Source organism: Equus caballus, chromosome 16, assembly GCF_041296265.1.
Source record: "Equus caballus isolate H_3958 breed thoroughbred chromosome 16, TB-T2T, whole genome shotgun sequence".
NCBI lineage: Eukaryota > Metazoa > Chordata > Mammalia > Perissodactyla > Equidae > Equus > Equus caballus.
The window spans coordinates 76,388,172-76,410,226 of record NC_091699.1 but is presented as its reverse complement, the minus strand read 5'-3'; the positions used below and the strand labels follow the sequence as shown (position 1 = coordinate 76,410,226).

Below are 22,055 nucleotides of genomic sequence, written 5' to 3'. Positions count from 1 at the left end.
CACTGCCTTGGAAGAGGGACAATCAGATCGGTAACAAGTGTGCTTGGTGCAGAATCTAGACGTAACCCTGCCGTGTGGAAATGTAGACTCTGACCTTCGCACTGCCGGGGCTCACAAAGAGCTGGCTGAGCTGCGGCAGAACTGTGACAAGTCTCAGTGGGGATCAGAACCACTGGGGATTTTATTGCTTTGTTGGGAATCTAAGCCTAGAGGGCATAGTTACAGGCTATGTTTGTAAAGCCTTCCAACATATTCTGATTATACATTTTTTCAAAATTATTTGTATAAAAGTATATTGTATATTTGAACCAATAAAGATAACTTCTTGTTTACCTAATCTCTAGTTCCAGAAAATCTAGAGGAATCTAATGTTTTATTTAGTCAAATAGAAATAATTAACAGCTAGGGTCAAAGCTTTTATTTTCTGGTAGAGTGGTGAGAAATTCCCATTGAAAAATTGGTGACAGTAAGATTGAGCTATGATAACATCGAGTCTATTCATTTTTAAATAAGTGTTATGAGCCTGGCACTGTGTCTGGTGTTGAGTATCTGTGGTCAGTCAGACAGGTGAGATCTCTGTCCTCATGGAGCTAACAGTGGAGGAGAAACACACATTGCACAAATAATCACATGGTCAAGTTCTACAAAGGAACAGTATAGGGTCCTAGGAAAGGCCAAATATAGATGGCAGGGGCGGTGAGGGATGGCTTTCCTGAGGGAGTGACAGCTCTGGTGAGAAGTAGATGGAAGAGAGTTGCAAGCAGGGATAGGAAAAAACTTGGGACATTCAAAAAGCTGCAAGAATGCCAGAGTGACTGGAGTGTGGTGAACAAGGGGGAAGAGGAGGGAGATGAGGCTGCAGAGGGAAGGGACCAGATTGCTCCAGGGCTTGTAGGCTGAGTAAGGAGCCTGGCTTTTACTCTGAGGGCAGAGTCATTGAAAGGCTTGAAGTTAAGAAATGGCATGATCTGATTTGTAATTTTAAAAGATCTCTCTGGCAGCCATGTGGAGAATGGATTAGAAAGAAGCAAGTGTGGGAGGGGGCTGTTGTGACAACCCCAGGGAGTCTAGAAGAGAGATGACAATCTTCCACAAGAATTGCAGCAGCGGAGGTGGAACAAAGTGAATGGGTTAGAGACATCATTAGGAAGTGGGTTGGATACAACATAGCATGGACTTCAAGGTGAGAGATGTATGAGAAGGAGCTGTTAAGGACTCCTGACTTTGGCAACCCAATGGGTGGTGATGACAGACAGGAATGTGTGCTATTCATGTCATTGCTGCCTTCACATGATGTCTACACCATGAGAATTGGAAAAATTAGCACTCATTCATCTAAACTCAATGTTGAATCACTATACAAAATGGCACTTTACAATATGGAAATCATATCAAGAATAGCAGTGGGGCCATTTGTTCTTTTGGTTCTATTCAAATGAGCATTTAAAAAATCTAGTTTAGGCTATATCGTCAGTTGCAATTTTTCAGCACTAATCCAAAGATTTTAGTAAAACAATTTTTTTTCAGTAAAACTAAATTTGACTTTAGTAAAACTCAGTTTTGAAAGTTGGACACTGAAATGTAAGCTGCAAGTAAGGCTGGTTCCAGGCAATATGGTGAAGTAGCACTTGCCATAGTTGGGACTTCTCTTTGTGGTAGGCCTCTGCCACATGTTTGCTCCCACTGGGTGTCTACTTCCCTCATCCAGCCCCTGTTATCCTAAAGATTGAAAGAAGACTGTCCAGAAGAAAACTGCAACTGAAAAGATCAGAGCCCTGATGGGACTTCCAGGTGCAGAAGTGACAAGCAAAGACATTGTCAAGTGCTCCACGCAGGTACTGCAACACCTGAACAAGGTGATCTCATGCACATAATCATTTTGTACCATTTTGTACAAATTTGTAAAATGATTCAATAGCAAATAGTTTGTACCACAAAGTTTCCTCACAAGTACTATAGTTGGATTCGTTTGCCAAATATTTATACTAGATGTACTGGTGGGAAAAAGATGAAGTATGGCCAGAGAAGAATAAAAAGGAGGGCACAGGCTGGGACACAGCAGCAGAGTCTGATAGGCAACATCTCTCTTCATCCCTTGAGTTGGGGTAAGGAACAAAGAACCCAAATTCTACACTAGCGTTTCCCAAAGTTTAACCACAAATCACCTGCATCGCAATCATCCCTAGGTGCTTTTTAAAAATGTCATTGTGTTAGTCGGGTCCTCTGGGAATCAGACCCTAAGATAGAATTAGGAATCCAAGGGGTTTATTGGGTAGCAATGCTTGTGAAAGACAGAAAGCCGAGGAAGCAGCACTGGGCATGGAAAGGCTTCTCACCCCAATGCTCATTTGACACCCGTGAAAGAAAGGAAAGCGGGCAGGAAGCAGGATTGGGTAGGGAGCACCCAGAGCATTACACAGATCTGACAGAGTCTCAGCCAACCTAATGTGGAGTTGCAGAGCAAGGATTGCCCAGTAGAGCCCCACATTGGGCCGAATACCCACGCCCTTGTGCCCCCACCATACTTCATCACTGGTTGGTGGGGAAGAGTGTGACTCTGGCTCAAAAACTAGGGTGGATCCTACAGGTGTTAACCACTGGAGATTGTCAGCTGATTGTGCTCCTCACAGCTGAAAAGCAAGTTCTTTCTCGGAGGGAGGTTGAGTGACTCTCCTCTACGACTGCCATAGCCAGTTTCCTCTGCCCAACCCAGACTTCCTGCGTCAGAATCTCTGAACGTGGAGCCCTGGAACCTGCCCTTTAACAAGTTTGCCAGGTGATTCTGATGCACCCTGAGGTTTGAGAACCTCTGTGAATCTACATAAATTCACTCAGGTGTGGTGTCCCTTGGTGTCAAAGTTCACCCAAAGATTCGCCTAGGTCTATATCCATTAGGGATGCTTTTGGCTGAAAAGAACAGAGCACCTGACAAGCACAGTCTTAAGCTAAAAAGATATTTAAGTGTTTTCACAAAACAGGAAGTCTGAAAGTAGATATTTCCAGGATTTGGTCCAAAGGCTCAATAGTATCATCAAAGACTCAGGCTCTTTGTATCTTTCTGTTCTACCATCCTCAAGGTGAAGGCTTGCTTTCTTAAGTTTGTCAACTCATGGTCTCAAATTCTGCGGCAGCTCCAAACATTATATTCCCAAACATCTGGAGATTCAAAGCAGGAAAGAAGAGGATGAAAAGAGCTCTCATTTGATCAGAGAGGAGAATCTTTCCCAGGTGTGCCCCAACTGACTTCCTCATGTTTAGTAGGAGCACATGGCCACCTGTGGGTGCAAAGTGAAGAACTGAGTTTCTAGAATCGCCATAACTGGCTTAGACTCATCATAATTCAACTTCTGGAGCTAGGGACACTGTCCTCACAAACAGAACCAGAGTTGTATTAGCAAGAAACAGATGGGGAGGGGAGAGAGAAGAACGACCTTTGTAGCAGTGAATAATATTTACTACAGTTCATAAAAAAAAATTTTTTTTAAAGAGAGTAATGTGTGTAGGTGCATAATAGGTTAAAGGTCCCTGAATATTTTTTTAACAGTCTAGCTTCTGACAGAGAATGATCTTTTTAAAAGGAACCACACTTTCATTCATATCCAACTAATATTTTCTGAGGACGTATTATGTACCAGGCACTGGGTATACAGCAGTGAATGAAACAGACAAAAATCCCTGCCCTCATGGTGCTTCCATGCCAGCAAATGAAGACAGACAATATACAAAATAAGTATGTTGTATAGTCTTCAAAATCTGTAAGTCCTGCAAGAAAAATCAGGCAGGCAAGTAGGATAGGAAGTGGTGAGGCACGTGATTTTGAATTGAGGGGCAAGCAAGGTCTCTTTGGGGAAACTTTAATGAGGAAGTGAATGACATGGTTACATGAGGCAGAGGGAGAGGGACAAGGAGTAGTTCACGCAGAGGGAAGGCAAATCTGAAGCTTTGAGGTGGTGGCATGCCAGGTGGGTTAAAAACACTCCAAGGCCAGTGTGGTTGGAGTGGCAAGAGCAAGGTGAGGACAGTGCGAGATAAGTGGGGGCCAGAACTCCCAGGACCATGTATGCCCTTTAAAGACTGGGGATTTTATTCTGAGTAAAATGGAGAACCGCTGAGGGATGTGATTTGATTTATGTTTTACAAGGATTACTCTGACTGCTGTGTTGTAATAGGCTGCAGGGGTGGGGCGAGGGTGGAAGCAGGAGGAACAGTCAGGAGATTATTACAGTAATTGAGGCCAGATGATAGTGGCTTGGGCCAGAATGCTAGCGGTGGAGCTGGTGAGAAGAGGACAGAGTCTGGATATAGTTTGAAAGTAAAGTTGAGGATTTGAGGTGGCTTGTATATGGTTATCAGAAAAAGAGGGGAGTCAGGAATGACTGCAAGGCTTTTAGCCTAAGCAATAAGAATGTGAACTTGCTGTAAAATGAAATGTGGAAGACTGTGAGTAGATCCAGTTTTGAGGGGAAGATCATTAGCCAGTTTTGAACATGCTGAGTTTTGAGATGTCTATGGGACATTTAAGTGCCAGTGTCAAGTGAATGACTGGATACAAGTCTGCGATCAGGAGAGGTGTTGGGTTTGGATGCATACATTTGAGCATCACCACTATATAGATGTATCTAAAGCCATGAAAATGGATGAGCTCACTAAGAAGAGAGTGTAGATAGAGAAGACATGAGGACTGAGGACTGATCTGGTACTTCAGTCCAGCAGGAACTAGCAAAGGAGACTGAAAAGTGGCCAGTGAAGTAGGAGGAAAACCAGGAGAATCCTGAAGCTCAAGTGGGGAAGTTTTTCAAATTGGATTTACCAGCATGGCAGTCATTTGGTGTCCTCCACAAGCACAGTTTGGAGCATGGGGTCAAAGCCTGACTGTAAACGGCAAGAGAGAATTGAAAGAGAGGACTAGGAGACAGCAAATACAGGTAACTATTCTGAGGAGTTTTGCTCTAAAGAGTAGCAGAGAAATGGGATGAGAGCTGGAAGGGTCAGTGGGGGTCAAGAGAGGGTTGGTTTGTTGTTTGTTTTTAGGATAAGAGAAATAATGCATGCTTTCATGCTAATGGAAATAATCCATTAAAGGGGCTGGAATTTAGACTCAAGAGGAGGTAGTGGCTTGGGATAGAGTTCACGGAGTATCAGGAGGGGAGGCAGAGTGCCTGGAATGCATGCTTGTGGGTTGGTAGATGTGATGGAGGGAGTTTGCAGAAGGTCTCTTCTGGTTGCTTTTATTTTCTCAGTGAAAAAGGTCGTTGGCTGAAAGTATGAATGGGGATGTTGGAGACGCCAGAAGTTGAATGACAGAAAGGTTTGAAATTGTCACATAGGAGAGTAGGAGAGTGAACAGATCAGGGAAATGTACAATTGGAGGGCATCATTATAGTCCTACTTGGCAGTGTGTTTGCTCTGGCCATTTTTTTAGCTGCATGGATGCAGATGCAGAGCAGGCAGAGAGTTGAATTAAACCCAACTCTTTGGGATTTGCCCAAGTGAGAACAATGAAGCAAGAGACAGGGACAGGGAGCTGAAGGTGTGTGAGACACATGGTTATAATAATTGACCATGGAATTCCGGCTGGGTAAGAAGGGAAGTGAAGAAGTGAAGAAAGGTGACAGAAAGTTGTAAGTTGTAGGAACGTGGATTTTAGGTGCCGAGGGTAGAAGGATTACTGGATTTGGGATATGTGGTCAGAAGAATAATGCCCCCCTACTCCTCCCACCCCAAGATGTCCACATCCTCACCCCTGGAACCTGTGAATATGTTAGGTTACATGGTCAAGGGGAATCAAGGTTGCAGGTGGGATTAAGGTTGCTAATTAGATGAGCTTAAAATAGGAAAATTATCTGGGTGGGCCCAATGTAATCACAGGGTCCTTAAAAATGGAAGAGGGTGGTAGAAGAAAGTCCAGGGTGATCTGACTATAGCAGAAGGTCAGGGTGACATGATTTAAGAAGGACCTGACTTGCTTTTGATGGCATTGAAGGTGGCAGAAGGGGAATATGAGCCAAGGAATGCAGGTGGCCTCTAGAAGTTGGAAAAAGCAAGGAAATGGATCCTACCCAGAGCCCACAGAAAGGAACATGGTGCTGCCCAGTGTCTTGATTTTAGCTGGGTTAGACCCAAGTCAGATTCTGACCCACAGACCTGTAAGATCGTAAATTTGTGTTGTTTAAGTCACTAAATTTGTAGTAATTTGCTATAGCAGTAATATAACAATAATACAAGATACTAGAGAGAAGGAGCTAGAAAGTCAGATAGTGAACTTGAGATTTTAGAGGGTTTATATAAGTTTTGGTGGCGACAAGTTCAAGGATGTGGCCATGGGTGGGAGTCTAAGGCAAGGTAGTCAACCAGATTGTTGGAAGAACACACCTCATAGAACCATACAGTTTAAAACCAAAATTTTGTCTTTGTTTCTATATATAGGTCAAAATCATATAGCAAATTGTGAAGGTATTAGAGTGTTTTGTTTGTTTTTTTCACTAGCCAGCATACCCAGCAGAACTGCTGTCCCGCCCCCTCCTGCAGCTGATCTTTATTAGTGTTTACTGCTCACTGGTATAAACTGTGCTACTCAGAATTGGATTAGGGAGAGATCTGGTCTAAATTAAAGCTGTAATAAATGAGCACTGTTTACATTTCCTCACACCCGCCCTTCTCCACACACACATCAAATTATTCTGGAAATGAAATGCAAAATAAAACAAGGAAGGATTCTGTTCTTCATTAACGTGTAATTATAAAATGCTGGCGCTCCCCTGCTGGGTGGAGAAGTAAAGCCCATAGCAGGGGTGGGAATGCTTGAGGGTGGGACATTCTTTGTTGCTATTAACTTTGGGTGAATTATTTTCACATCTTAATGAAGCGATGAATGAAAATGAGGACTTAGAACTGTACCTCCTCATAGAACCATAATGAGGCAAGAAAAGCCAGTGGGCAGAACTGTTCATACTGCAAGACCATAACCCAATTGTCTACTCTCATTGGATTCCTCTGCTCTCACTGTTTTTGTTTTTGGGTTTTTTTGATAAGCTAAGGAATTTCTTTTGTTTTATTTTATTTTGTTGAGGAAGATTGGCCCTGAACTAACATCTGTTGCCAATCTTCCTCTTTTTTTTTTCTCCCCCAAACTCCAGTACCTAGCTGTACATCCTAGTTGTAGGTCATTCTAGTTCTTCTATGTGGGATGCTGCCACAACATGGCTAGATAAGCAGTGTGTAGGTCCAGGCCCAGGATCCGACCCAGCGAACTCTGGGCCGCCAAAGCGGAGTGTATGAACCTAACCACTCAGTCACAGGACCAACCCCCTTAATAAGGTAAGGAATTTAGTAAGTGACTTCTAACTCAGCTTTATTCCGGATCTTAAACCACTTAGTCTTTCGTATAAAAGTGACAAAGATGGTAGAGATGCTCTTTATTTACTTCAATTTATTTTAAAGATATTTGGAGTCTCAGCGTTGGGAGAGGAGAGAGAGAGGCCACCCAGGGTACTGTCTAGGCTCCGGGATCAGACAGACCTAGCCTCTCAGGCCAGCTGTGAGGAGAAGGTGCGCTCTCAGAGGCTCCATTTCTCTATCTGTGTAATGGAGACAGTAAGAGTTTAACCAGCCTCACAGGGTGATTGTGAGAACTTGATGAGGTTATTTATTTAAAGAAAGAGCTTGCACAGTGCCTGGCACAGTGCTTAAGGAAGGGAGGTTATTATTATTATCATCTCTCTTCCTTTCAGGGAAATATGGAAAAGAGATGGGAGGAAACTGTGTCCCTCATTCCAGTCTCCCTTTCCCCCAACACTGGCCATCTTGGGTTTAATTTAAAACTTTGACCTAAATTTGACTCTCATTCATTCACTTCTTTCTACAATAGTTTCCCAAATTCTAAATAAGGAGGAAATACTAACTGGTTTTCTTGTTAGTTAGTATAATGATAAATGAGATATTTGTAAGTGCACTCTAATGAGAAGATATATTTTTCCTCAAAGAGCTTATGAATATTCTTTAAGGGTGGAGCTGCACTTTCAAACATGGCAGCCACTAGCCACACATGGCTATTTAAAATCAATTAAAATGAAACAAAGGAAAAGTCAGTTCCTCAATTGTGCTAGCCACATTTCGAGTGCTCAATAACCACATGTGGCGACTGGCTACCACACTGGACAGTTGAAGATATAGAACACTTCCATGACTTCTGTGGTCTTCATGCTAACTAGCTTAAACTGGTGTTCAATAAACACAGGATAGAAAGTAAAAGAGATGGGGGCAGAGTGTTGAAAGCAGGCTGGGAAGGTAATGAAGAGAAATTTTATCAATTTCATAAACTTATGAAGAACTGGTCCTGTATTTTGCTGTAATAAGACCACTAAACACTGAACAAAGTTGCCTGTATATTGTCTGTGGAGGGTATGAGGAGGAAAGCTTAATAAATATTTTTAAGCTATTGAAATTTTACTGGTGTACTTCATTTTGCATAACAGAAATTCACTCATTCATCAAATATTTGTTGAGTGCCTCCCATGTGCCTTGTGAGGGGGTGAACAAGCCACTTGGGTATCTGGGGGAAGAGTGGTCCAGGGCTATGGGAAAAAAAGCAGATCAGAATGAGGAGGCTCAGGAATGTGGAGGTGGAAAATAGACTGGAGAGAGAGGGTAGGATTAAATAGATGGATCAGAGAAGGCACCTCTTAGTTAGGGAGATGTAAGCAAGACTTGAGTGAGGAGAAGGAGTGAGCCAGGTGGCTACCTAGAGGAAGAGTGCCTGCAAGGACATGGGTCCTTAGGCAAGGGCATTCTTTGCAAGTTCAAGGGACAGCAAGGAAGCCAATGTGGCTGGAGCAGAGAGGGAAGGGGAGAGTGAGGGAGATGCGATATGAGAGGTAATGGGGCAGGAGGGGCAGATCACATTTAGTTTTATAGGGTGTTTGTATTTTGGTTTTTACTCGGTGTGAAATAGGGAGTCATCAGATGGTTTTTTAAGCAAGACAGATTGATCTGACTTAGGTTTTGAAAAGAGGCTTCTGGATCCTGAGTTGAGAAGGTGATGGCTTAGTCTAGGGTGGTAACAGGAAAGTTGGTGAGAAGTGGTGGATTCTGGATAAATTTTAAGGGAGAGCCAGTATGATGTGTTGACAGTTTGGATGTGTGATGTGAAAGAAATACAGGAATCAAGACGACTCTGAAATTTTTGGCCTGAGGAACTTCCAAGATGGAGTTGCCATCAGCTGAGATGGAGAAGACCTTAGGCGGAGCAAGGTTTTTCTTTTTTGGTAGGGGAGGGAAGGATGGATCAAAATTCAGACTTGGACGTGCTGAGTTTGAGACGTCTTTACGTGGAGAGGTTGGCTAAATGATTGGATATAAGATGGTAGAGATCCCTCCAAAAATCAAATATTTGGAAATAGAATAATATAAAATGTGACGAACAGACTAGTAAGTGGTATTTAAAGAAACCATACAAACAGATAAATCTAATCATCCACTAGATTATCGACATCATTCATAAACATGGAACTACTGCATGTCTGGCTATGACTTGGGTCCTTTCCTCCAAGGTGTTCGTAATTTGCTTGAGAGCAAGTGGAAATCATAATCTAGAGTTACCTGCTCTGTTTCTATGTGAATCCCGAATTTTATTAAGATCCGCTTAAAGCAATGTATACATGTACTGACATTAAGCAACCGCTCTGTCTGCCTTATTCAATACAATAGCCGTGAGCCACATGCTCCTCAATAGAGCACTTGAAATGTGACTGGTTCAAATTGAGATGTGACGTACTTGTAAACCACACATCTGAGTTCAGAGATTTAATACGAAAAAAAGAATGCAGAATAGCTCGTCAGTCAATTTATAAATATTGATTACACGTTGAGATGGTGTTTGGCTATATTGGGTTAAATAAAATGCACTATTAAAATTATACACCTACTATTCACCTATTTCTTTTTACCTTTTTATAGTGACTACTAGAAAATTTAAAATTACAGATGTATCTGCATTATATTTCTATTGGACAACACTGGCCTAAAGTATGTTTCTTAGGCTTACATTTTTGAAAAAAAATGGCTTTTCTTAGGAAGAAAGTAGTCTGTAATGTTTCTTCCCATTGTTTTCTCTACTGTGAAGAATAGGATCCGAAATCCTTAATGACGTGGGCTGCATCCTCCATGAGGCTCCGGCCGTTGTGGCAGGAGGCACTGTCCTAATACAGAAGCCATATTACAAGGCTTTAGATTAGTAGTTCTCCCCCCCAACCCCCCCCCCCCCCCCCACTGCCAGATTAAAAGTGGTAATTATGTCCACATTGTCTGACTGAACATTGCTGATGTGTGACATAAGAGCTGGTTTCAGGCAACTCTTGGACAGCAGCATGCTATCCTCTCTGAACAGATAATGAAGGTTGGGGCTGCGCCCCCACAGCTCTCCCGGTGTGGCTCGACACCTCCATGCCAGCTCAGACTTGCAAGACAAGAGGGAAGAATGGTTCTGAGAACCCCTGGGAAGTGTGAGGGGCGCCCCTGCTGTTCTCTAAAAGGCATTCCAAGCAAAGACTTCACAGAAAATCAATTGCTATCACTTAAGACCTTTCCTTTAATTCACAATATTCCATTGTAGGCTCATTGTGCTCTTAGAAGGGGACAAAGCAATGTGTGAAAAATTGTATACTCTTCCTGTGGCGTCTTTGAGAGCAAGTTTATAAATTCCTAATATGCATTCCTATTAGTCAGGAGTCTCAGAGAGCAGAGGGTGTCAATAAAAATCATCCACTAGGACAGATGACAGTTTTTGAAGCAGGGAGAAAGGGCATTGTTGGAACAGAATGATATGCGTTCAGGAAGGAAGGAGTGAATTTGAAGAAAGGAAAAGCGTTGAGGTGACATGAAGCTCCACACCCCACCCCATGCAGCTTCTGAGTAAAGCTTCCTGGCTCTTTCTGCTTTTGTTTCCCTCTGGCCTGAGGCTTTCGTCCTCTGGAGGAGTCAAGGAGAGATTTCTGCTGGAAAGACCAGATCCTGTTAGTTCATGGATTTCTCCTTTTTGCTCTCTCTACCCCTAATGCTCTTTATTTTTAAATCAAATTTTTTACGTATGTCAGCTACTTTTACCCCAGCATGCTGTGGTTAAGCATATGGATTCTAGAGGCAGACACAGCCTGAGGACTAACCCAGGTCTGTCACTTCTAGCTGTGTGACCTCAGCGAGCTGCCTCATCTCTCTGAGCCTCTCTTCCTCCTCTATACCTGAGCACTGATAGTCTCTGCCTGTGGGGTGGCTATGGTAGTGAATGAGGTAGCATAGATGTGTTGGGCTAATGGTCTGGCACATTAGAAGTGCTCAGAAATGTTAGCTATTATTATAATTATTGTAATAATAAATTAGGTACAATTTTAGGGAACAAACTGTAAAATAAGCATGTCTGTAGTTCACAGATATTAGAATTTCACATTACTCAATTTGTCTTATTTGGGCATAAGGCATTAAATAGTTTATATCAGGTAATTGGCTCATAGGCATGGGGACCAACCAATTGGGCATTTCTTAGGTGTGGATAACTACGAACAGGGATAATATGCTTCTTAGTAGACACACACACACAATCCCTTCCTCTATTAAAATTGCTGTGTTAATATAATAAATCAGTAAATCCCAACACTTGTATATCGTATAAAATGCAGCTGGATGCTGCCAGCTGGATTTAAAAAGCAAGCTCCCCAGAGAGCTGAGGGGTGAGAGAGAGTCGTACATGCATCCATGTGGAATAAGGACCTCTCTGTTTCCTCCTCTGTGGAAGTACTTTCTAGGATTGTTCTAGGGATTATAGTGTCAGTGCATATAAACCTGAGCTCAGCGGCTGGCATATGTTACCCATTATTCTTAATATCCTTGCTGTTGGAAACCCTGGGCTGATTATAACTGGTGCTTTCCAGAGCCACAGGCTGCATAGACTCAAGAGACTCTGGAATGAGCATCTTTGGTGTTGGGTCATAATCCTGACTTGGCCCCAAATCACCCATGGGACCTTGGGTCTGAAGATTTCATGAAATCTGTGACTACCTCTAGACTCCCAGAATATTTGTGCTGGGGAAACCCGAGAACATTTCCTGCTGGTCAAACCCAGGCCCCAGAGGTAAATCTGTTTGAGGTCCACAGCCTATGCCTGCCAAACTCAGGCCTACAACACAGTGAAGTCAGTTACAATTTGCCCTTTAAAAATCTTTGCTCTGACTTTCCAGGGATCTTTCTTGTTGCTATACAATATTTTAGCAGAAAGACTGCAATATGGTACATTGGAACAAAGCCAGGCCAAAATCTTCAGGCTTTGGCTGGACCACTATGGACAAGGGAGAGAGGAACTCTTCATTCCTGTCGGCACCTGTAGACAATGAGCAGGCCAGGAGTAGGAGTAAAGCGAGGGGCTGAGAGGTCCTTGGGCTGCTCAGCGGCAGCTGGCATCAGGACAAGAGTGATGACTGGATCAGGTGTGGCCCAGGGGAGCTGAGGAGCATGCTACGTGGGCTGCAAAGGGAGAGCCCTCCGCTTCCAGACAAGAGAAGCTGCACGTTGAACTGGTTGAGTTTGAACTCAGCCTGCCCTAGGGCTTGTCCATCTCACTCCAGCTCTAGCACCTGCTCCCTCCCCTCCTCAGGAGGGCACAGTGGGAGCCAAGAGAAGAGGGAGGGTGTGGACAGGAGAGTCAAGATAGAGGGCTGGCAGTAACGGGCGCTTGCTGGCAGTTGGATGGGGATAGAGAGGTTAAGGACAGGTGGAAGTAGAACAAAGTAAGGGGGGGGAAACAGATTGGAGTCACAACCGTTTATTGATATGTTTGTTGGAGGAATCAATAAACAGAGTACTTCCTATGTACTTTTTCATTCTATCTGGGGACAGGTGCACAATTATCTCCATTATGCAGATGAATGAAAAGACTCAGCAAGCTTAAGGCACTCACCTCGAGTCGCAGATTCACCAGTTAGAGAGCTAGGATTCAAACCAAAGCCAGGTAATCTCCAACGCCATCATGAGCTCCCGCCCACTGGTCCTCGGTCCCCAAGCCCTGTAGAGAATTAGAAATATGTCTATTCAATCTGTAATCAGGGGGTGGACCAGGCTAGGGAGAGAGGACCATGTATCTTGTTTGACACGAAAAGTTTACTGAGAGGATGAAGAAAGTGCCAGAGAGTAGACGTGGTAGAATGTAGCTCAAGGATCTCCCTCTAAGAAATGAGGGGATCCTTCAAATCATCCTGAGGGACACCTACTATGAGAAAAGGAGAAATGGGCGCAGAAGTCAGCAAACTGCTTAGCCTCCTGGGTCCAGACACTGGGGTAGTGTTGGCCTCTCCAGTCATGCAGCTGCAGCTCGCTCTGTGCAAAACCCTGTGTGAGCCTGTGAGGAGCAGAAGCCCGTCACAGCCAGATCTCCGGGAAGTTGCAGTCTCCTGGAGGGATAAGGTATGCACATAAAATACCTTAGGAAAAATCAGATCAAGTGTCATCGGCGTTAAACGGACAGAGACATTATTTGTGGTGGGTCTACAAGGAAAAACTTCGTGGATGAAGAGGTATCTGAAGAAGGGGTGAGACCTCGACCCAAGGAATTAGGAGGCATTCCAGGTAGAGGAAAGGGCTAGAAGCTAGAAAGTATGGAGGGTGTGTAAGGAGAACTGTGAGCAAGTGGTTTGGCTTGATCATCAGTGAGGGGGGATGAGTGGGAGACAATGGCAGAAAGACAGATTAGGGTAAAACTGGAGGACGCTGAAAGTCACTTTATTTTGAGGCAGCAGAGACTCACGGAACGTGTTTGAGCAAGGGGATGCCGTGGCAAGTCCTGGTCAGTCCATGCTAAGAGATTATTCCTTCTCATCCCAGTCTTTTGCAGCACGGGACAGGCAGAGGGTGAAGGCAGGGAGCCCGTGGAGGAGGCTCCTGGGACAGTTTTGGAGAAGAGGCAATAAGGTTCTGGACTAGGGTTGCAGCACGTGGGGTTTCCTTTGCCTGGAACATGCTCCCCTTCTTCGCTTGCTTTCTACCGCTCATCCCTCAGGTCTCCGCTTAAATGTCTCTCTCTCAGGGAAGTCTTCCTCAGTTGCCCCAGACTAGATCAGGTCCTCCTGTAAAGGCCTCCATGCCCTCCCTTCCTCCCCATTATAGCACGTATTACAACCATAATTAAATGATTCTATGTAAAGTCATTTGTCAACATTCTTTTGTAAGACTGTAAGCTCCATAAGGCCAGAGCTGGGCCTGCTCCCTAACTGCTGTACCTCCAGAGCCTGGTGAAGTTCCTGGCACATGGTGGCTGCTCTTCCCTCTTTGTGGAGTGAATGAGTAGGAGTGTGGTAGTGTAGGGTAGAGTAAGGATAGAATTCAAGTACAGTCAGCCCGTTGGTATCTGTGGGTTCAACCAAGCGTGGATGGAAAGGCCTGTGACAGTCACGTCTGTACTGAACATGTACGGACTTTTTTTCTTGTCATTATTCCCTAAACAATACAGTGTAACAACTATTTACATAGCACTACGTTTACATCGTACTAGGTATTATAAGTAATCTAGAGATGATTTAAAGTGTATGAGAGGATCTGCATAGATTAAATGCAAATACTACACCATTTTATATAAGGGACTTGAGTATCTGGGAATTTTGATGTCCACAGGGGTCCTGGAACCAATCCCCTGCGCATACCAAGGGAGGATTGTACTGAGGTATAAGAGGTGTGTAATTGGTTGGGTATGGCAACTGACTGGCTGTGCATGGCCATTGAAATATGAGCCAAATAGGTATGTCATTTCTAGGTGGCAGCATTAAAGAGCTAGCGTGAGCTTCTCCATATGCTCTCTTACTTCTGCTGTCACACCAGCAGCATTTTAAATGGTGCAGCTTCTCAGGGTCCTGAAGGGAAGATGGGGAGGAGAGCACCCTGCCATCATGCAATGGGCACATAGCATAAATGATGTAAATCTTTGATGTTTGAAGCCGCTGAGATTTGCAAGTTATTTGTTAGAGCAGCATAACCTGGTCTATCCCAAGTGATACAAGAGCCATGTACATAAAGAAGTTGGTCAGTTCAGTACTTATTTATGCGTGCTTGCTCTGCCAGGAATGTGAAAGTGTTAGGTGCTAGGATACCATGGTGAGCAAGGCAGACATGGTTCCAAGGGAGACAGTGTGGAGGGTAAGAGAAGAGAAAAGAGAACCGGCATTGGGGGTGAGAGGAGCTACCATTAGGGAATCAGAAGAGGACCCAGTCGATGTGAGGCTCGAGGCAGGCCCTTAGGAACAGGAGAACACAGCAGGAGCCATAGGAGAGCAGCTTGTGCCCTGCCTCAGGCTCTCAAGAGAACTGAAAGGGCAGGAAGAAGTGGGTGTTGGGGTGAATGTGAGCTTTCCCAGCCTCGCTTCCCTAACGCAGTCATTAGGGTACGGTCCTGGACCAGCAGCATCAGCATCACCTGGGAACTTGTTCGAAAAGCCCATCCTTTCCCCACTGGTCTGTTTTTGCCAATTCTGCCATGTATCTAGTTTCTGTATATGTGTATATCTGTCTATAGGCTCTCTATTCTGTTCCTGTGGACTATTTGCCTATTCTTGTGTTAATACTATAATGTTTTAACAGCTATATCTTTGTAATATGTAATGATATCTGGTAAGGCAAGCCCCCATCTTATTCTCCTTTCGCCGGGATGTCTTGGCTATTCTTGATCCTTTGCTTCTCCATATAAGTTTTTGAATCCAGGTTGTTGAATTAAAAATAAAAGCCTGTTGCAGTTTTGTTAAAATTACATTGACATCGTAGACTAATTAGGGGAGAATTTATAACATCGAGTTTTTCGATGCATCAATGTAGGATAGGTCCTCTCTTACTTTTGTCTTCTTAAATACATTTCACAGAAGTTGTATAATTTTCTCCATTAGACCTTGCATATATCTAGTAGATTTATCTCTAGGTACGTCATGATTTTTAATGCTAGTATAAATGATGTCCCTTCAAAACTATTCTTTCTAGTTGTTGATTATATGTAGAAATGCACTTGACTTTTCTATATATCCAGAGAGCTTGCTCAGATCTTTAACTCTAATATTTTTGTGTAGCTCCTCTGGTGTTGACATATAGATATCATATCAACTATGAGTAATAACTGCTTTATTTTAAATTACATCTTGCTTTTATTCTTTATTTTTATTTCTTTATTTTTGTGTTAGCTATGACCTTCAGTACAAGGTTGAATACAAGCGTTGATGGCAGATACTCTGGTTTTTTTCCTTCTGAACTTAAAAAGAATGCTTTCAGCATTTCACTGTTAAGTATAATGTTTGCTGTAAGTTTTTGGTAGATACCACTTACTGGTTAAGGAAGTTCCTTTGAATTACTAGTTCGTTAAGAATGTTTATCAGAAATGTATGCTGAATTCTAGAAAATATTTTTTGTGTATTTATTAAGATGATTGTCTGATATTTCTCCTTTAAACTAAGATTGTGGTTAATTGTATTAATTAATTTTCTAATGTTAAACCAACCTCTCATTCCTATGATAAATCTAATGTGGTCATATGTTGTTACCTTTTTTATCTATTTCTGGATTTAGTTTGCTAATATATATATATATTTTTTTTCTAAAGACTGGCACCTGAGCTAACAACTGTTGCCAATCTTTTTTTGTTTCTGCTTTTTCTTCCCAAATCCCCCCAATATATAGTTGTGTATATATTTTTGAGGCTTTTTTTAGTTGTGGGTCCTTCTAGTTGTGGCATGTGGAATGCCGCCTCAACATGGCCTGATGAGCGGTTCCATGTCTGTGCCTAGGATCAGAACTGGCGAAACCCTGGGCCGCCAAAGCGGAGGAGTGCGTGAACTTAACCACTTGGCCACAGGGCCGGCCTTGCCAATATATTTTTAAGATTTTTGTATTTATGACTGAAATCGACTTTCAGTTTTTGTTTCTGGTATTATCTTTGTCAGTTTTCACTCTGAAGGTTATGCTAGCCTCGTCAAATTAGTTGAGGAATGTTCTCTCTTTTTCTATACTCTGGGATATTTTGCATAGGATTAAAATTTTTGTTCCTGAATGTTTGCTAGAAATCACTGATAAAACCACATAGGCTGTGTATTTTGTGGCATTTTAAACTTTGATTCAGTTTATTTCATATTTTTACAGTTGTTCAACTTCTCTATTTTTTCTTTAGTCAATTTTGTCGATTTCTATTTTTCTATGAATTTGTACATTTCATTTAAGTTTTCTAATGTGTTGGCACTTTTTTTTACTAATATCCTGTATTTTATTTCAATATCAGAAGTATTTTATCTTCATTTTCATCCCTTAGATTTATCTTCTCTTTTTCCTTCCTTGATCAATCTAGCCAAATTTGATCTTGATTCTTTTGATTATGTTTTTGATTATATCTTCACAATGAGTAGAATTACATAACTACTACCACAATCAAGATATGGAATATTTTTATCACTGTAAAAAATTTCTTCCTGCTGTGGCTTCTTCCTGCTGAGAGTTCTAGTGAAACCCTCACCCGCCTCTAACCCCTGGCTTTACTACTGATCTGTTCTCCTCCCCTATAGTTTTACCTGTTCCAGAATGTCATTTAGTCTCAACCATACAGTGGATAGCCTTTTAAATTTGGCTTCTTTCACTTAACATATTTTACTCCATCTTAATTTTTCTTGACTTCTGAAACGGTACCTGGGTTTAGAAGCAGAAATTATTGCAGAAGAAATAAAAGAACAATTAGTAACTTGCTGCTCTAGTCTCCCAAGGGCAATTTCCTTAATATTGCCTATATTTCTATCTAATTTCCTGATCCACTTTTTTTATCAATTTCCAGATCATAAAAGCAATGTGTACACACGATGACAATTTAAACAGTGTTGAAGGGTTATAAGAAACTGTCAGTTTCTTGAGTGTTTCTGAGGATGTTTTATATGTGTATGCATATATTCTTTTTATTTTTTTTAAGATTGGCACCTGAGCTAACATCTGTTGCCAAACTTCTTTTTTTTTCTTCTTCTCCCCAAAGTCCCCTAGTACATAGTTGTATATTCTAGTTGTATATTCTGGCTCTGCTGTGTGGGATGCCACCTCAGCATGGCTTGAGGAGCAATGCTAGGTTTGTGCCCAGGATCTGAACCGGTGAAACCCTGGGCTGCTGAAGCAGAGTACATGAACTTAAGCACTCAGCATGGGGCCAATCTGCATATATTCTTTTCTTCACACGTAGTATCACAGTATGTGGACTCCTCTGTTCCTTATGTATTTACTAGGAGAGATTGCTGGCTATTATCAATATCTGTTCTCTACTTCTTCCTTCATAATAAAGCCTCATACTTTTAGCTGAGTATTTGGCTACCCAGAATAAAGACTATATCTCTTATCTCCATTGCAAGAACACTTGGCCCTATGTATAAATTCTAGCCAATGAGATGTAAGCACAAGTACTATGTGGCATTTCTGATATTGTCCCTTAAAAGATAGCTAGTAAGTACTCTTTTCCCTTTCTCTTTCTTTTGTCCTAATGTCTACTATGCAGATGTTTTGTCTGGAGCTCTAGCCCCTATCTTGGACCATGAAGACCAGGGCCACATGATAGGGATGCTAGAGCACTGACCTGGGAGAATCCTATGTCCCTGAGGACTTCATGGAGCAGAGCTGCAACACTAGCTTAAATGCTTACCTCCAGACTTTGACACAAGAGAGAAATAACTCATCATCAGATAGAATTATGGAACCCAATTTTTTAAATGTTGATATTGTCAAATTTTTCTCATTTTGTTTTTTCTCAGAAAAGTTTGCACCAAAGTGTTTGAAAGTGCCAGTTTCCACATATCTTAAAATGTTTTCAAATTTTAAGATGAAAATTTTCATCTTAAGATGAAGAATAGCTATAGAGACAGTTGGTCTATTGTGCGAAATTTATCACTTTAGTACAAAGGGAAGACTTTACCATTACTGGGACTGGAAGACACTCTCAAGACTCAGAAACGGGCTTGTTGCCTGTTAGGTGGAAAACTACAGTAGTCTCCCCTTATCCATGGGGGATATGTTCCAAGACCTCCAGTGGATGCCTGAAACCATGGATAGTACTGATCTCTATATATACTGTGTTTTCTTCCTATACAGACATACCTATGGTAAAGCTTAATTTATATATTAGGGACAGTATGGGATTAACAGCAATAACTAATTGTAAAACAGAACATTATGATAATGTACTGTAATAAAAGTTATGTGAGTATGGTCTTTCTCTCTCTCAAAATATCTTATTATACTGTACTCACACTTCTTCATCTTGTGATGATGTGAAATGATACAGTGCTTATGTGATGAGATGAAGTGAGGTGAATGACATAGGCTTTGTGATGTAGTGTTATTTTTGGACTGCGGCTGACCACAGGTGACTGAAACTATAGAAAGTGAAACTGTGGATAAAGGGTGACTACGGTATATCTCAGCTTTTACAAGGAAAATGCCTCTGGAGACCATCTGTTAACACCCCTCACTTCCAAATTGCAGTTGAAGACACTGTCTCCCACATAGCTTCATGTAGCCTGACTTGATAGACAGAACACATCTGGATTGCAGTCTAGCTGTGCCCTGGTTGCGTGACCTGGATAAATCATATCCTTGTCAGCTTCCATTTCCTTATCAGTAAAAGGAGCTAACGTTTAAATCGCAGAGAAATGTTATAAGTATGAAGCAAGCTGTCCTAGATAGTGTGCCTCACACAATCCCTGGCACAGAGGTCCTCAAAAAGACTTTCCCTCCCCTTACTGCCTGCTCACCCGAGATTCTGTAGCACACTGTCTTCCATAGGCTTCCTCCTTCGGCTGGTGTGGGCTCGTAAATAGTCTTAGAGGATGGATCACTGAGGCATTTGGCTCCTCAACTCTACTTCTAAACATGAGATCAAGTTTCTCTTCCGTAAATCTGCAGTATTAATTCTTAAGTAGGATCTCAGCAACTATGATAAACCCGTGATTGGGGACTAGCTTTGGCAATGACAATGATAAAACAGATTTCATCAGCAGGTGTTTGAAGCCCAGTATTTGGCTGAGTTTTCTTTGTTAATCCCTGGTTTCAAAGGAAGAAACGATTTTTGCCTATTTACTTTGCCTGAGTAGTCTGCTGAGGTCAGCAAAATCCTATTAATTATTGAATTGGACAAACAGTGGCTTTCTCTAAAGCTTCCTGCTGTCCTGAAACTTTGTCTTGGAGTATGTATTAGTTTAGATAGCTTCTGAGTTGGAATGGAGACATTTCAGGAGGTGAGGCTCTGTGGTCGCCTTCTAAGTGCACTTAGACTCCATGTTTGATAGTTTCATTACCCCTATGAATTGTCCATGTCCTTAACATCAGCTTTTCCTTAACTGTTGTCTTTGGTCATCTACATCTTACTAGTGATCACTTCCTATATTTCTGAATTATAAGTCCTTTTCAGGTAGGCATCAAATTATTTGTGGGTTTTTTTCCTCTACAACACGTAAGACAAGAACTTTGCATATAGCAGGTGCCAAATGATTAAGTGAATGAATAAAAAAATGAATGAAGAAGCAAACAAAATTTTGCTTCAGTTTTGTTTCTTATGGTAAATATTCAGGTATGTCATAAAAATCATGGAAATTTATGGGCTTAAGAGATCATAATCCCATAATGAAAGATCATTCTTTAAACTCTATTTTTAAGAAATTAGTTCAGCATCAACTAAGAATAGGCTCAGCAGAGACTGAAAGGACATCTCAAATAAGAGTGGCCTGAATAAATGCGTAATTTAGTATAATTTGCCCTCACACTGTAGAAGCCCAGAGGTATCATCCAGGACTAGTACGGACCCTCAAGATGACAGGCACCCAGGCTTCTTTCACCTTGTAGCATTGCTGTCCTCAGTATATGCCTTCCACCTTCACAGTCCAAGGTGGCTACTCAAGCTCCTGCCATTATATCAGCATTCCCACCTGGGAGAAGAAGGAAGCATACATCCTCTTCTTTAAAAATACTTCCTGGAAGTTGCTTCTACCTCTTCTGCTTACACCTCATTGGCTAGACCTCAGTCACGTGGGATTCTGGGGAATGTAGTACTTATTTTGGGCAGCTGTGTGCCTGGTTAGATTCTGGGGTTGTATTGCTAAAGAAAGAAGGCTTGAACAGATATTGGGGGACCAATGGCTGTCTTACTCACAGTTCCAAAAGCTTTTTGGGTAAAGTATGAACTCGTCTTTATGACCAACAGGGGTCTAACTGATCTAGTCACTGCTTGGTGTCTGGCTTCATTCCTGGTTACTTAGTTAAACTGTTTTAGTTCCATTTTCCTACTTTCATTTTTTCTAAAGGACCAGGCTCCACCCCACCTCAGTACCTTTGCACATGTTCTTATTGCTGGGATTTAGGAATCCTAGACTAGGTTTCTCTGTCCCCGTGATGCTTTCTCATAACATCTTGTACTTCCTCTTTGTAGCACCAACCACAATTATAATTATAAATTATTTATGTAATATCTCTCCCACTTGCCTGTAAGTCATATGAGTGCAGGGACTTTGTTTTGTTCGTGTCTATAGTTCCAGGGCCTAACACAGCACTGGCACAAATCAGGCACTTAGTACATCTTTGCTAGGTAAATGAATGAACTTCCGAATGGAACTGTCTCATTTTACAAATGAGGTAATAGTTTACCTGGAGTACTCAAGGAATCTGGATTCTAGTTTCTTTAATCGGTTGGTTAAAATAAAGGTTTCAACTAATGTTGAAAGTCTTTCCGAAATGTTCTGGTCTAATTTCTTGCCTTGGTAAGGACAGTGCCTCAAACAAAATTTATTCTTCCTTTGACAGTCAGAGTCTTAACATGCTTGAGGGTCAAAACTATGACCACGGGTCAGCACTGACCAAACCATAGATGCGGAATGAGAGAGAAATTGTGTGGAATCTGTTTGACTCTGGGATAAGGCTTGGCAAGTTGTTTTAAACAAATGTGCTCAACATCAGCTTGTTTTCTTCTTAATCGCCTTTTTCTCCCAAAAGTAGTGTGCCAAAAAATTCTAGTGATTGTGTTTCCCAGTTGATAG

General features: G+C 42.0%; 1 long non-coding RNA gene across 4 annotated transcripts in view; it reads right to left on the bottom strand.

The window, feature by feature from the left end:
• Positions 1–19,967, bottom strand: part of LOC138918255 (uncharacterized) — a 47,075-nt gene extending 27,108 nt beyond the window's left edge. For all 4 annotated transcript variants that reach the window (XR_011427358.1, XR_011427359.1, XR_011427356.1 and 1 more), the window contains exons 1-2: positions 19,782–19,967; positions 12,944–13,048 (exon numbers count right to left, since the gene is read on the bottom strand). This is a non-coding gene — a long non-coding RNA (uncharacterized lncRNA). The remainder of the gene's footprint in view (positions 1–12,943; positions 13,049–19,781) is intronic.
• Positions 19,968–22,055: the final 2,088 nt, after the last annotated feature.